This window comes from Geotrypetes seraphini, chromosome 1, assembly GCF_902459505.1.
Source record: "Geotrypetes seraphini chromosome 1, aGeoSer1.1, whole genome shotgun sequence".
NCBI lineage: Eukaryota > Metazoa > Chordata > Amphibia > Gymnophiona > Dermophiidae > Geotrypetes > Geotrypetes seraphini.
In genome coordinates this window covers 125990883-126008184 of record NC_047084.1, presented here as the reverse complement: position 1 = coordinate 126008184, position 17302 = coordinate 125990883, and the positions used below count along the sequence as shown (strand labels likewise).

General features: G+C 41.9%; 1 protein-coding gene across 2 annotated transcripts in view; it reads left to right on the top strand.

Annotated features, from left to right (window-relative positions):
* SEC24D (SEC24 homolog D, COPII coat complex component) overlaps positions 1-17302 on the top strand; it is a 255374-nt gene that overhangs the window by 66155 nt on the left and 171917 nt on the right. The window lies entirely within an intron of this gene.

Here is a 17302-nt window from a genome sequence, read left to right as displayed (position 1 = left end):
CTGGGCAGGCAACTGGGGATGAAGTGGCTGTATTGAAACATTTCAAGAGAAAAAAATTACATTTCTTCTTCTTTTATTTACTTTTTTCTTTATTAATATTTTTCCTTTTTTAGACAAGTTATTTTTTTAGTAATATAAAGGCCTAATTGTACTAAGCTTTTCTTTCCATACAAACAATAGAAAAATAAACCCTTTTTCTGCTACATCCCTTCCGGATTCCATACGCTAGTAATCAAAACAAAAAAACATCTAAAAAGTGGCCTAAATGGGTACTTGGATGATCAAAAAGCCTGATCGTCCAAGTGCCCATAACCAAAGCTGGTTTTAGACGTTTCTAAAACCAGCTTAGGCCTTTCCTCTGCCTCTAAATGCATAGAGCGAAAGGAGGCGTTTTTAGAAGAGGGGAAAGGGCAGGAGGTGGGCAGTTGGTGGGCCGACATAGACATAGGCGTACAGCAGGTATAACCAAAGGTTTAGGCAGGTATAAGTCAAAACAGGTATAAGTACCGAAAAAGGGGCCGCTGAGCTGATCACAGCAGCTCAGCGGCCCCAGCAACCTGCCTACCGCCTACTGCAACTATCGCGGCAGGAGAGAAGACTCATCTCGCCTGCCGCGATGGTGATCGCCCACCGCTCGAACCGTGGCACTTCAGGGTGAGCATCGCGGCAATGCATCTTCCCTGCTGGCGATCCTCACCCCGAAGTGCCGCAGTTCAGGAGGGGGGGGGGGGCGGGTGATCATTATCGTGGCAGGAGAGATGAGCCATCTCTCCTGCAGTGATCCACTCCTCTCCCCCAATCGGATCAGGCAGGAGGGATCCCAGGCCCTCCTGCCCTCGGTGCACCTCCTCCCACGATCGCCCTACATGAACCCCCAATTGGCCCTCCCCCCACCGACACCCCTCCTCCCCTGAAAAAAAGTTGGACAGAAGGACAGGTCCCAAGCCTGTCCGTCCAGCAGGCCCGCCATCCGTCAAATGGTGGGCCTTAGGGCCTGATTGGCCCAGGCGCCTCAAACCCCACCCACAGGTGAGGCCTGAGGCGCCTGGGCCAACTGGAATGTATTTGCCCAGCCAAAATTGCTGTTTAACTGCTTGAAATGCGAGAGTCTTATTCAAAAAAGGCTTGTATCTGCAACCAATAATTTTTGGATAAGCAAATAAATGTAAAATCCTAGTTTTCCTTATAGGACTATACAACACGAAATGAGATAAAAGATAAGTTGGGGCCAATCCCCAAATCAACTTAAAACAGATACAAGAAAATTTGAATAGTACTCGCACCTCCACCGGCAGCCAATGCAGCAAATGATAGTTAGGACTTCTATGTTTATCCCATGCTTTTTTGAATTCCATCACCGTTTTCCTCTCCACTACTTCCCTTGGAAGGGCTTTTCAGGCGTCTTTGTGAAAAACAATTTTCTAACATTGCTCCTGAGTCATCTTCCCTGCAACTTCAAATTATTCCTTCTAGTTTTACCATTTTCCCTGCATATTAGTATACCCATGTTTCATCAACTGTGATAATATGGCTCAAAACATCGTCTTGCCTCTCCAAAAGGTCTTGGCAAACTTTGACTCTCCTTTGCTTTTGCTCATCAGTAAGCTCCTTTGGGACTATTTTTGCACACACCTTTCTCGTACCAAGATTTTCCTGTTTTTCTATCGATATCTTCTCACAGTCAGTCAATGATTTTGACGCACAATTCAACACATTTTTGCAATGTTTTTGTCAGTTCTGCTCATTACTGGCTGCCCTGATCTTTCTTCATCAGTACTGCTTTCTCTTCCCTCAGAAAAACATTTAATCCGTTTGTACACTGCCACTTTCTTCATGGCATTATCCCCATGTCCCTGAATTCACTTCCACTCTTGCCAAGTTTAACAAGAAATTTAATGTTGCTCTAATTCAAGCTCTGACATTCTTGCAAAGGTGCACAAAAACATGCAACAGCAATAATGAATGACACTCAGCAAGACACCACTACACTTCGACACAAACACAGCTGTGAGACACTGATATACCAAGGTTATGAAACCTTATTGAGTTGTTTGTACAGTGCTGCCAACATAAGTACATGGAGGCAAGTTCCCAAACTTCATCGTCAGACCTCATATCCTCAGTTTATTATATTTGTATTTGTATTTTGTATTTATTTATTTATATCCCGCCTTTAGTACATACACAAACAGAATCACATACAGTACAACAAATCGAACATGAATAAAGCATAATAGTGATCATGTAAAGCCTCTTAAAATTGCAAAGAGGCTACCATAATTCATTTTTCAAATGAGGTATATTCTGGCCTCTTCCTAGCTTTCTTTAGAGCAACAGGAGCTCCTTCCGTTGATTCTTCTGCCACGTTATCCAAATCTTTCTGTTCTACTTCAATCACAGATATCTCCATGATCTCTTGCTCTACTTTTTTTTTCATTCTCTGCTTTTCTTCATCCTCCTTCCTTTTTGTCTACTTTTCCTTCTGTAGTTCTTGTGCTCTGGTCTCACGGAGGTCGGCTGTCCAATCTGATGAGGTCCAACACTCCCATCTTTCTCTCTTTCACCTTTTATAAAGACTTACTCAATCATAGGAATCTTCTCTCCGCTGCAGCCGTTCCACTGATACGCGCAGAATTGCATCCCACATCAGTAACATAACATAACAATCAATTTCTATCCTGCTTAACCAATAAGTTCTATGCGGTTAACAAAGTTAATGCTAAACAGTACAAATGGAATATCAAAACCTCACAAATTAGGTCTTCAATTGCTTCCTAAAGTGTTGATATGATGTTGAATTCATTATCAAAGGCTTTAAATCCCTAGCCTAGGAAGCCGCCTGAAAAGAAAGGAGGCGTTGATGGTATCTTTTGAGCTGACAACCTTTTACCAATGGAAAACTGAAGAGGCCATGATAACTTTGAGAATGCATGAACTGAGCAATAGAAAATGAGCTTGCTAGATAAATGGGAACCAGACCAGCTAGAATTTTAGACCAAAAACAACCAAATTTAAATTTGACACGAGCCTCAAAAGGAAGCCAGTGAAGTTCCTGGTAAAAGGGAGTGATATGATCATATTTCTTCAATTCAAAGATCAGTACAATTCTTTAGTTTACATTTGCAGGTAAGTATGTCGATAAGTCAACTTTGCTTTAATTCTAACATAGCTGTTTATGTATACGGCATACATGGCAAAAAAACACCACACTAAAAATCACACACTAAACACACTATAATCAATCCAGTAATTTGCTGGGGATATCTGCCTATTTTAATTCAAACCTCTTGCCAACACTGCTTTAAAGAACAGGACAAACTGGCCTCCGAAGCCTCGGGAAAGGAACTTAAAAGACTGTTATAGCTCCCTCCCAGACTTCTATCATTGGCCTCAGTGCTCCTTATAATAATAATAATTTATTCTTATATACCGCCATACCAAAAAAAAAGTTATAGGCGGTTCACAACAAACTGGGCAAATACATAGAATACGGATGAAATACAACAGATTGGAATAATAGAAACTTAACAATAATGAGCGGAATGCATTTACAATATATTGCGGATAAAAATACATTAAAAAAGAAAATGCTGGTAAAATATCAGCTGAATCTAGACTAATTAACAGTTTTAAAAGAATGAGTTAAAAACTAACCTAACTGGCAAAATTGATGCTTGTAATACAGATAAAAATACATCAGATATATCTAAAAAGACTTGTTAAAAACATAGCAGTGCGTTAAAATACCAACCTATCAAAAAGTTGTGTCTTTAACAATTTTCTAAAAACAAAATAGGAAGAGACCTCGAGAATGATTTTTCCAAGCCATGAATTCAGTTTAGCAGCTTGACACGAGAGGCTTCTCTCGAGGAACTTTTTGGAACGACAGGATTTTATGGAAGGAGAACTAAACAAGTATACTCTGCGTGTAATCTTATTAGCGTGACTCAAGGCAAAATGAGCCGCAAGATAACCTGGTGACAATCCAGAAACTGATTTAGAACAAATACAAGAACAGTTAAACAAAATTCTAGACTCTTTCGGTAACCAATGGAGTTTCAAATAAAAAGGAGTAATATGCTCCCATTTTTTTAAAACCAAAAATGAGGCGAACAGCAGAATTCTGAATCATTCTCAGTTTTTTAAGAATTTTCTTGTAAGCACCTAAATATATAATGTTACAGCAATCAAGAATGCTTAAAATAGAAGACTGTACCAATAAACAAAATGAAGTTTCATCAAAATACTTCTTAATGATGCTTCCAAAGCACAGAGATGATTTTCTTAAACAATAAATCAATATGTTGTTCCAATGTATTTTATATATTGTTCTATATTATAGTCCAAGCCATTCACCTGTATTGATGTTTCTTTGATCTTATAATTGGGAAAAGCTAAAAAGAACATAAGAATTGCTGCTGATGGGTCAGACCAGTGGTCCATCGTGCCCAGCAGTCCGCTCACGCGGCGGCCCTTGGTCAAAGACCAGCGCCCTAACTGAGACTAGCCCTACCTGCGTATGTTCTGGTTCAGCAGGAACTTGTCTAACTTTGTCTTGAATCCCTGGAGGCTGTTTTCCCCTATGACAGACTCTGGAAGAGCGTTCCAGTTTTCTACCACTCTCTGAGTGAAGAAGAACTTCCTTACATTCGTACGGAATCTATCCCCTTTCAACTTTAGAGAGTGCCCTCTCATTCTCCCTACCTTGGAGAGGGTAAACAACCTGTCCTTATCTACTAAGTCTATTCCCTTCAGTACCTTGAATGTTTTGATCATGTCCCCTTTCAATCTCCTCTGTTCGAGGGAGAAAAGGCACAGTTTCTCTAATCTTTCACTGTACGGCAACTCCTCCAGTCCCTTAACCATCTTAGTCACTCTTCTCTGGACCCTTTCGAGTAGTACCATATCCTTCTTCATGTACGGTGACCAATGCTGGACGCAGTACTTCAGGTGAGGACGCACCATGGCCCAGTACAGCAGCATGATAACCTTCTCCGATCTGTTCGTGATCCCCTTCTTTATCATTCGTAGCATTCTGTTTGCATTTAATTTCAGTTTAATAGCAGTCATCCAGAGTTCAATCTGACTTAAAATAGTCGCTAAAAAATTTAAGAACTCGGGTGATATACAAGTTAACGGGATGGCAATTGTAATGTCATCTGCATAAATGTAGAACTTGAGCTTTAAACTTTGCAGCAAATTTCCCAAGGAAACAAGATAAATATTAAACAAAGTGGGGGACAGAGGCGAACCCTGCAGCACCCCACAAGAATTTTCCCAACGATAGGACAAAGTATCATCCTTGAATACTTGGTACGATCTTTTAACCAGGAATCCACAGAACCAATTTAGGAGTAAAGGGGCACTACTCTGACTGGATAGGGGGTCACAAGTGGTGTTCCGCAAGGGTCAGTGCTGGGACCACTGCTGTTCAATATATTTATTAATGATCTAGAAACGGGGACGAAGTGCGAAGTTATCAAATTCGCGGATGACACAAAACTCTCCAGCAGGGTCAGAACTGTTGAGGAATGCATAGAACTGCAGATCGACCTGAACAAACTAAGTGAGTGGGCAAAAAAATGGCAGATGAGCTTCAATGTGGAGAAATGTAAGGTCTTGCACATAGGGAAGGGGAACTCCATGTACAGCTATACGATGGGAGGGAGGGTACTCGGGGAAGGCAGCCAAGAAAAAGATCTGGGGGTATTGGTGGATAACACAATGAAGCCGGCGGCGCAATGTGCAGTGGCCTCAAAAAAAGCGAGCAGAATGTTGGGCATTATCAAAAAAGGTATCACTACCAGAACGAAAGAAGTTATCCTGCCACTGTATCGAGCAATGGTGCGCCCACATCTAGAATACTGCGTCCAATACTGGTCGCCATACCTCAAGAAGGACATGGCAATACTCGAGAGGGTCCAGAGGAGAGCAACGAGGATGATAAAGGGTATGGAGAACCTTTCATATGCCGAACGGTTAGACAGGCTGGGGCTCTTTACCCTGGAAAAGCGGAGACTGAGAGGGGACATGATAGAGACTTATAAAATCATGAAAGGCATAGAGAAGATGGAGAGGGACAGATTCTTTAGACTAGCAGGGACAACTAAAACAAGAGATCATTCAGAAAAACTGAGAGGAGACAGATTCATAACGAATGCAAGGAAGTTCTTCTTCACTCAACGGGTGGTGGACACCTGGAACGCGCTTCCCGGAGAGGTGATAAGACAGAGTACAATTCTGGGGTTCAAAAAGGGACTGGATGACTTCCTGGAAGTGAAGGGGATAACAGGGTACAGATTTACCTTACAGGACTTTGAGCGAATAGGGTATGGACATTTTAGGTTAGGTAGGGAAAACTTTCAGGTCATGGACCTGGAGGGCCACCGCGGGAGCGGACTGCCGGGCATGATGGACCCCTGATCTGACCCGGCAGAGGCAATGCTTATGTTCTTATGTTCTTAAGACATTTCCCGCAACTCCAATGGATTCCAAACAATCCAAGAGAATGTGATGGTCTACCAGATCGAAAGCACTGCTCAGATCCAGCTGCAGAATTAATGCCCTTGAACCTTGACTGAATAGTGAATGCAGATAGTCAAATAGTCAATGCAAATAGTTATTTCTCTTGAGCACTGACTGTTCCAGAAATTTTCTTACAATTTCTATTTCATTTGTTTTAAAGCATTGGCAGTTGCAGAACTCAAATATCAGCAAATATAACAAAAAAAAATTCAATGAAGCAAGCTTGTCTTATCTTTTAGACATATGCTGCTTGTCAGCTCTCTCCACTTCTTTCTGTCTCTGTGCAGACTGAATTAATTGTTGGAAATCCTCTCGACTCTGTTATGCCAGTGCTTTAAAACAAATGAAATAGAAATTGTAAGAAAATTTCTGGAACAGTCAGTGCTCAAGAGAAGTAAGGAGCACTGATGCCAATGATAGAAGTTTGGGAGGGAGCTATAGTTCCTTTCCATAGCCCCGGAGCAATGCTTTGCCCCGAGGCTTCTGAGGCCAGTTTGTCCTGTTCTTTAAAGCAGTGTTGGCAAGAGGTTTGAATTATAATAGACAGATATCCCTAGCAAATTACTGGAATGATTATACTGTGTTTAGTGTACAGTATACATGGACCTGCAATTACCCTTACAAAGAAAAGCATTCCTCAAATAATGACTGTTAGGGGACGGTTTTGGGGTTTTTTTTTAAACTTTTCAAACAAGAAGACATTCTGAAATTAACAACAGCAGATTGAAAGCAAATCATAGAAAATATTTTTATGAATGCAGTATATCATTAATCTTTGCTGGGAAATGTGGCCAAAACGACTAACAATAGTGCTCACAAGAGTTTTGGACAGGTTGCTAGAGAATTCCATATAAAATTATTGAACAGATAGACTTGGGGAAGCCATCACTTATCCCTGGAAATGAACATGAAAAATAGATCTACTTAAGATATGCTTGGTACTTGTGACCCAGATGAGCCACAGTCAAACACAGGATGCTGGGCTAAATGGACCTTGGTGGTCAGCATGGCTTATTTTAAGAATATAAGAATTGGTGCTGCTGGGTTAAACCAGTGGTCCATAGTGCCCAGCAGTCTGCTCAAGCGGCGGCCCTTAGGCCAAAGACCAGGGCCCTAACTGTGACTAGCCTTACTTGGGTACGTTCTGGTTCAGCAGGAACTTGTCTAACTTTGTCTTGAATCCCTGGAGGGTGTTTTCCCCTATAACAGCCTCCAGAAGAGCGTTCCAGATTTCCACCACTCTGGGTGAAGAAGAGCTTCCTTATGTTTGAACGGAATCTATCCCCTTTTAACTTTAGAGAATGCCCTCTTGTTCTCTCTACCTTGGAGAGGGTGAACAACCTACCTCTATCTACTAAGTCTATTCCCTTCATTATTTTGAATGTTTCGATCATGTCCCCTCTCAGCCTCCTCTTTTCAAGGGAGAAGAGGCCCATTTTCTCTAACCTCTCACTGTATGGCAACTCCTCCAGCCGCTTAATCATTTTAGTCGCTCTTCTCTGGACCCTTTCGAGTAGTACTGTGTTCTTCTTCAAGTATGGCGACCAGTGCTGAACGTAGTATTCCAGATGAGGGCGTACCATGACCCGGTACAGCAGCATGATAACCTTCTCCGATCTATTCATGAGCCCCTTCTTAATCATTCCTAGCATTCTGTTCGCCCTTTTTGCCACCGCCGCACTATACGCAGACAACTTCATTGACTTGTCAACCAGTACTCCCAAGTCTCTTTCCTGGGGGGTCTCTCCAAGTACTGCACCAGACATCCTGTATTCGTGTATAAGGTTTTTGTTACCGACATGCTTCACCTTACACTTATTCACATTAAACCTCATTTGGCATGTCGCAGCCCATTTCTCAAGCATGTTTATGTCACGTTCCAGGTCTTTGCAATCCTCCTGCATCTTCACTACTCTGAATAACTTCGTATCGTCTGCAAATTTAATCACCTCACTCGTCGTACCATTTTCCAGGTAGTTTATAAATATGTTGAAGAGCACAGGTCCAAGCACCGAACCCTGCGGTACTCCACTTGTGACGCTTTTCCAGTCCAAGCATTGTCCATTTATCCCCACTCTCTGTTTCCTATCCGCCATCCAGTTTTTAATCCATGTGAGTATTTCACCCTCGATTTCATGGCTCGCAATTTTTCAAAGTAGTCGTTCATGCAGAACCTAGTCAAACGCCTTCTGAAAATCCAGATATACAGTGTCGACCATGTCACCCTTCTCTATCAGCCTGTTTACTCCCTCGAAGAAGTGCAGCAAGTTCGTCAAGCAAGATCTTCCTTTGCTGAAGCCGTGCTGGCTGGTCCTCATCAGACTGTGTCCATCAAGATGATCAATGATGTGGTCCTTTATCAGTGCCTCTACCATCTTTCCCGGTACCAAGATCAGACTCATCAGTCTGTAGTTTACCAGATCTCCCCTCTAACCTTTCTTGAAGATGGGCGTAACATTCCCCACTTTCCAGTCTACCGGAATCCTGCCCGATTTGATCAACAGATTTGCTATTAGTAGAAGCAGTTTGCTATAGCCCCTTTCAGTTCCTTGATTACCCTTGGATGGATGCCATCTGGTCTTGGGCATTTATCATTTTTAAGCCTATCAATCTGCCTGCATACCTTTTCTTGATTGACCGTCAACCCTTTTTATGTTTCCCGTCCTCGTTTCCTGCATATAGTCTGTCAGCTTACAGTATGTTGTGTATACCTCTTTGGTAAACACAGACGCAAAAAATAAGTTCAGTTTGTTGGCGATGGCTTTGTCTTCCTTTAGCACTCCCTTTATTCCATGGTCATCTAACGGCCCTACCACTTCCTTTGCAGGTCATTTCCCCTTATTATATCGAAAGAATGGCTTGAAGTTTTTTGCCTCCTTAGCTATTTTTTCCTCTTATTAACTAGTGAACTTAGTAGAAATCGTTTTTAGTCCTCATTTTATATGTATATTTTGGAGTATGATTAAATGCATATTGCAAAGTGTTAAGGATAAGCTTCATGCTTTTTTGGAAAGGTTCTTGTCTGTGAAAAGGACTAACATGATGTGAGTCAGTACAATGAAAAGGAAGGAGAGTCAGAAGTGGAGAAAAGCCAAGTCCAGTTCTTTTTTTTTTTTTTTAAGTTCAATTTTTTTATTAAATTTTGAAAAAAGTACAAATACATTCAACCAAACATTCAGGAAGTCATCATGTTTTAAATTGGACAATCGGGTAAAAAGATAATAGTTATAAAGTAGAATATGTTATACATGTGAATCATTAATAAAATTGTCAATAGGAGACCATAAAGTACTTTATAAGTCCAGTTCTTTTTGATATCAGTGTTTTATCATCTTTTGGGTGATTACAGTAAAGCTCTAATGTTAGCTCAGTGGATTGTTTCTGATGTTTTGCCAGTGGCGATTAGGCCTCTCCTTGCAAATAAGTGTTCATTTCCATAGTGCCAAACATCTGTAAAAGCAGCATCTGCTCTTTGTCAGCTGCTGGTGCCAAGAAAAGAATGTACATGGTTTGGTTAACTATGCATGCCCCATGTGGGAAAAACACTTCTTTACACTCACATTTCCATTAATATTTCAGGGTTAAAAGTGCAACTCTTCTTTTTCACATTTTTCACTAAAAATCGTGCTATGGTTTTGTAAAAGAGGAGGCAAATGAGGTATGTGTAACTTAATAAAAATGACCGGTTCTCTAAGCACAAATTGATGAATCTTCACATATGTTTGAGGTCATCTTTGTGGGAAACACTTCCGCAGCACTTTTCCAGAACTTTTGAGAAATGTCTCACTGTATTCTCTTAATTTTAACCTTAAGATGTCTTCCTCTCTCCCACTAAGATGCATAGCATCCAGAAAAATAACATATGATATGAATGTGATATAAAGCATACTCGATCCTGATCTGACTTTGGAGACAAGCAGGGGAAATGCAGGCACACTTTCTGGTGAAGTCCTCTGACTGAGCCTGCATGCCAGTGCTCTCCCCTAGGTACAGTAAGATTTTTTATTTTTTTTTTAACTTACTAAACATGTGCAGACACCTTGCCTTCTGAGCTCCTCCCCCTGGTTAATCAGCTAGCAAACCTGATGCAACAATCTTCCACTCTTCCAGTGCGTGGGATTCTGCACCTCTTAAGTCACATGGCCGCATTTCTTGCTTTGGTATCACATGCAAGGCTGCATATGCAACATGGCATCTCAAGCTGAATTGGACTCAGCAAACTCAATCATTGGCAACCTTAATTCCTCTACCACCCAGAGTCAAAGCGTCCCTCTCCTGGTGGATTCATTCTCATCCCTTCAAGGAGGATGTCCATTCCAGTCTCCACTTCCTCTACTCACCATTACAACAGATGCTTCAAACAAAGGTTGGGGAGCATATCTCAGTCACCTCCAGACTCAAGGATAGTGGTCAGAAGCAGAACTACACTTTCACATAAATCTTTTGGAACTTCAAGCAATTTATTATGCTCTTCAAGCATTCAGCCCTTGGATTCACAACACGCGTCTACATATCCAAACAGACAACGAAGTAGCAATGTTCTATCTGAAAAGGCAAGGAGGCTTTCAGAGGTCCCTTCCCCTTTGCAAAGAATCCTACCGTCTACGGACCTTTGCTCTCTCTCTGTACAGAATTACAAGCAGTATACATTCCAGGAAAGATGAATATCATTGCAGACTCCCTCAGCTGCAAACTCAATTCTCACGAGTGGATTTTAAATCCAGAGGTGGTACAACACATATTTCAACAATGGGGCACCCCTACAATAGACCGTTTTGTTTCCACAGTCAATACTCAGTGCACCAAGTATTGCTCCCTATGTCCTGCCCCTCATGCAATCGCAAGAGACACTTTTTCAATCCCATGGAATCTCACTCTTCTGTAAGCCTTCCCACCAATTCCACTGATTTCGAAAGTTCTTCAGAAAGTCATCAGAAACAACACTCAAATGATTCTTATTGCACCTCATTGTCCGAGGCAAATCTGGTATCCAATACTCTTGGACCTTCTCGACGTTCCTCCATTTCCTTTAAGGGACCATCCGTTTCTTCTCTTCCAACAGAACGGTCACCTGTTGCATCTCTATCTTCACAACCTCAATTTCACAGCATGGAAATTGAATGGACAATTCTTGCTGACATCCAAGTCTCTTCATCAGTAAAAACGGTTCTTCTTGCAGCCAGATGCCCATCCACAAGGAAGTCTTATCAACTTAAGTGGAAACGTTTTTCCATCTGGGCACGTTCCCAAGCTCAAGATCATTTTCACTGCCTGATCAATCACATTTTAGCATACTTGCTGCACTTATCAGATTTGGGCCTTAAGACCAATTTTGTATGTTTCCATCTTTCAGGCATCTCTGCGTACCATCACCTTCTAGATGGGAAGCCAATTTCACAAAATCCTCTGGTTTCTTGGTTTCTTTGAGGTCTCAATAACCTTCGACCTTCACTTCAGACTTCACCTCCAGCTTGGGATCTCAATATTGTTTTGTTTGTTTGTTTATTTCTCACGCGCCCTTATCCAGGGTGAGTTACATATTAACATACAAAATAAAACATTTACATTTGTCATACAAATTACTTCAAGGACACACTGTAACAAATTACCTACTTACATATCACAAATCAAATTACATATAACATAAATGTCGCATCAACAGCGAATATCACATAAGGCCAAAACTGGCCAAACCCACACATACATCAAAATATAAAATTCCATAAGCCATACACGATTCCTCACTAACAGCCATCATTAAACCAAATAAAACAAACCAGACCATCAAACATCTCCGTGACCAGTACTCAACACTCAGAAGTCATCACTCCTTCTCCCTCAGCCAAACTCAGACCCAATATTTCATTTTACAGAACAGATGTCTTTTCAGCAGTTTCCTAAAATTCTGTACATTTTGCTGCTGGCGAATGTATCCTGGAAGATTATTCCACTCCCAGGGGCCGATGCAGTGAAAGACACTGTTTCTGGAAGAGGAAAGCCTTAATTCCCACACAGATGGTACAGACAGCTCACAATACTCACTTGAGCGGAGCAGTCGAATCAGCTCACGTGGCAAAATGCTTTGGACCAGGTGTTTAGGGGCCAAGAGTGATAGAAATCTGGAATGCTCTTCCGGAGGCTGTTATAGGAGAAAACACCCTCCAGGGATTCAAGACAAAGTTAGACAAGTTCCTGCTGAACCAGAACATACACAGGTAGGGCTAGACTCAGGGCACTGGTCTTTGACCTAAGGGCCGCCGCGGGAGCAGACTGCAGGACACGATGGACCACTGGTCTGACCCAGCAGCAGCAGTTCTTATGTTCTTAACTTCTGTAAGCACATAAAGACATTCACCAAGAGCTTGTACCGTATCTTATCCTTTACTTTCAGCCAATACAACCTTATAAAATATTCCGTTACATGCTCACATCTGTCCAATTTAAACAGAAAGCACATCATTGAATTTTGGGCCACCTGAAGCACACCCAGAACTGATTCTGGTACTCCCAAGAACACCACCAGACTGCAATAGTCACAATCCATTAACTAACCGAAGATGAAAATACACCTTCCGAACTACAGCAAGCACCTGCCCTCTCATAATGAGTCCTGAATCCAAAAGAACACTAAGATACTTCACCTCGCACCTTACCAATACTCTCTCCCCCAGTAACTCAACTGTCTCCAGAACATTAGCACCCAGGGTTCTTGTAACATACAACACCTGCGTCTTCAGAATACTTAACTTCAGCCTGTTATGGTCCATCCAATGTTTAATCGTTACCACTACCAACTGTAAGCGTGATGAGGCCCCATCAAAATCCCCTTCAATGGGAAAAAAGAATTGGATGTCATCAGCATACAGCAGGTAGAATATGTCCAGGTCCGAAAGCAGTTTACACAGCGGAACAAGATACAGATTGAACAAAGCCACAGAAAGAGCAGAACCCTGTGGCACCCCTATTTTAATCTCCTTAAGGCTCAACAGTTTTTCACCCATAAGCACCTCCTGCTGTCTCCCCCTCAGAAAAGATTCAAACCAGGCCACAACTGATCCACAAATCCAACATCCCCTCAGTCTGCTTAACAAAATCGCATGATCTACAGTATCAAATGCTGCTGAAATATCCTGAAACACCACCAAGAATTGTTTTCACTTATCCAAACCCACTCTCAATTCATCAAGCATGTATACCAACAAAGTCTCCGTACTATGGTTTTTTCTGAATGCATATTGATGATCATCCAAGATACAGTGATCCTGCAAAAGCTGATGAAGTTGGAAATAAACCATCTTTTCCATTATTTTCGCCAGTACGGGTAATGACGCTATCAGATGGAAATTACTCAATTCTTGGGACCCTACTTTATTGTCCTTCATCAATGGTTTAATTGTTGAAATTTTCAATGACTCTGGAATTTCACCACTCTCCAAAATTACATTGATAATCCTGGTAAGCATTGGAACCACCTTCCCTGCTAATTTCTTCAAAGCCCCTACTGAACAAGCATCACCAGAGGATTGTGTGGGTCTGCAGGAACTTAAAGCAACCCGCATGTCATCCTTATCCACTTCCTGGAAAACATTCTACTCCTCTCCTTCATCAACCCCCCCAATCAAACAGTCTCTCCTCTCCTTCCACCACTGGTAGTGTATTAGCAATGAGCACAATTTTCATTACAAAAAAGTTGTTAAATTCCTCCACAGAGAACGTACACGGGGGCGGGCCTTTACTCCATCCCCACTCAAATCCCTTACAACTTGAAAAAGCTCACGAGGCTTATTCACATCCCCCTCCATCCTCCGTTGGTACAGCTGTTTTTTGGCAGATCGTACAATAAACTGAAAATCCTGGGCCAGATCCCAAAACAATACTCCCTCCTCAGCTATCTTCCTCTTCCTCCACTTTTGTTCCAACTTCCTTAACTCCCTATGCCGTGTACGAGTCTCTTCTGTCAACCATTTATGCTTCTTCTCTCTATCCTTCACCCAAAAATCATGAGCAGGGCATCCAGCAGAGACGTTTGCCAACCCTCCTGGACTTCCTCAACCGCACTGTCAAAATTTATCGCCTGCAATCGTGGTTCCCATTCACCCCATAGTTTCCTTTCATCAAACAAAGGCCTCACCCATTTCACTACCTTTACCTGCTGCCAGTCCATGGCTTAAAATCCACCTGACATATCCGAACCTCCATTTGCTCTGTTGTAACAAACACCTGGTCCAGCACATTCCCCACCACTTGAGTCGGCTCGATTCTACATTGCATGAACCATAGCTTATGGACCAGTTGATGAAAGATCCTTTTGAACCTTTGGGAGTCTACCACACTACCCTTTCTAACATGAGATCAGCCTTCCTCGTGGCTCTTACTTCTGCAAGAAGAGTTAGTGAATTGCAAGCAATAGTCATCTATTATCCATACCTCCAATTTTTCCCCAATAAGGTACTCATGCAAACTCGCCCAACATTTCTTCCAAAACTTGTTACAGGTTTTCATATCAATCAATAATAACCTTACAGTTGTTTTTTCCTCCTCCACGTTCTTCTTCAACAGAGCAAAGTTTACACACATTGGACTGCAGGAGAGCATTACTTTTCTACCTAGACAAAACTGCAGCTATCTGCAACACTAATCAGCCTTTGTCTCCTTCAACTCAAGGCAACTCAGTATCTAAATGGACTATATCCTTATGGATTGCTCATTGCATCTCTTTTTGCTGTACTAGAGCTCACCTATCTCCTCCCGCACAGATTGGAGCACATCAAGTGCAAGCAACAGATTTTACAAAAACATTCCCGCGCAGGCCATCTCCTCCCTTACCAAGCTTATAGATTCTGCTTTACTATCGGGCCTGTTCTCCACAGAAATGGGACACATTGCCTTGTCCTCTCTTCTGAAAAAAGCTGATCTCGACCCTTCCTTACCATCTAACTACCGCCCCATAGCAAATATCCCTCTCCTAACTAAACTGCTAGAGGCCATAGTCGCCACCCAGCTCTCTTCTTACCTAGAGAGATTCTCCATCCTCCATCCCTACCAATATGGCTTCAGACCCAGCTTCAGCATCAAATCCCTCCTAGTTTCCTTAATTTCTAAGGTGCAACAACTATATTCTCGTAACAAATTTGCTGTCCTATTACAATTCGATCTCTCTGCAGCTTTCGATGTTGTCCACCACGACATACTACTTTATCAACTTTCCGAGATAGGAATTGAATCCACTGTCCTAAAGTGGTTCTCAAACTTCCTACACTCTCGCTCCGACACTGTCAACACAAATGGCACCATGTCCGTTCCTTGGACACCATCTTGCGGTGTCCCTCAGGGATCACCCCTATCCCCTATTCTCTTTAACATCTATATGTCCTCCCTGAAACTCCTCCAATTATCCCCCCTTGAAACAATCTACACATACGCTGATGACATCCTTGTCCTCCTTGAGACAGACCAGAACTTCACCAACCTCCACGAGAACATTACAGCTTGCATAATGAGACTCCACTCCTGGTCCCTCTCGGTACAGATGAAACTAAATGAATCAAAAACAAAATTACACTGGCTCGGCCCAAAGTTAGAACACCTGCCCACCCTCTTCGCACTATCCTCAAGCACTGCACTGCAGCTTGAGTTCTCAAGCAAGGTCCTTGGCATCATTATCGATTCTTCTCTCTCTCTCTCAATGACCACCTCAACTCCTTGGCTAAATCATGCTTTTTCAGCCTCCACATGCTGAGGAAAGTAAGATCCTATTTTCGCCAACAACATTTCGCCATCCTTGTCCAATCCATCATCCTCTCCAAATTAGACTACTGCAATGCCATCTACTTAAGCCTATCAAAAAAAAGTCTTCAAAGACTCCAGCTAATTCAGAATACTGCAGCCAAGTTGATCTTTGGAAAACGCAAGTCTGACCATGTCTCCCCACTCCTAGCCAAACTTCACTGGCTCCCAGTGATTTTCAGAATCCATTTCAAATGCTCCTGCCTGTCTTTTAAGATCATTCACGGCATCCTTCCTCCCTTAATCCCACTATCTTATAACTCCTCGAGTCCTGACTCTACCAGACCCGCCCAAAGGTATAAATTATCCTTCCCCTCTCTACACAGTATTTGCTATGCAGGCAAACTGGGAAAATCCCTTCTCTTCAGAATCACAGGTCTTTGGAATGACCGTACTACCCCGCTGCGGAACCTGGGCTCCCTCCAATTATTCCGCAAGTAACTGAAAACCTGGCTTTTCACTAAAATGTAATTCTATCCCCCTTACTCTTCTCTTCTATATATAAGTTCATGTAAACCTTTTTTTCCTTTTCTTCCTATATTTTAAGTTCTTGTAAACTGTGCCGAGCTCCACAACATCCGTGGAGATGATGCAGTATATAAACTTAAGGTTTAGTTTAGTTTAGTTTAGATTGCTCAATTACAAACTTGAAATCAGTCCCAGTTCAAGATATCTGCAAAGCAGGGACTTAACATATAGTAACATATGTTAAGTCCCTGCTTTGCAGATATCTTGAACTGGGACTGATTTCAAGTTTGTAATTGAGCAATCTAAACTAAACCTTAAGTTTATATACTGCATCATCTCCACGATGTTGTGGAGCTCGGTACGGTTTACAAGAACTTAAAATATAGGAAGAAAAGGAAAAAAAGGTTTACATGAACTTATATACTTATTGTACTCTGGTCCATAATCTGGAATACCATACAATCTATCACCAACTGCTCAGAAGAGATTTCTATGGACATTATAATCCTTCGATCTCAACACC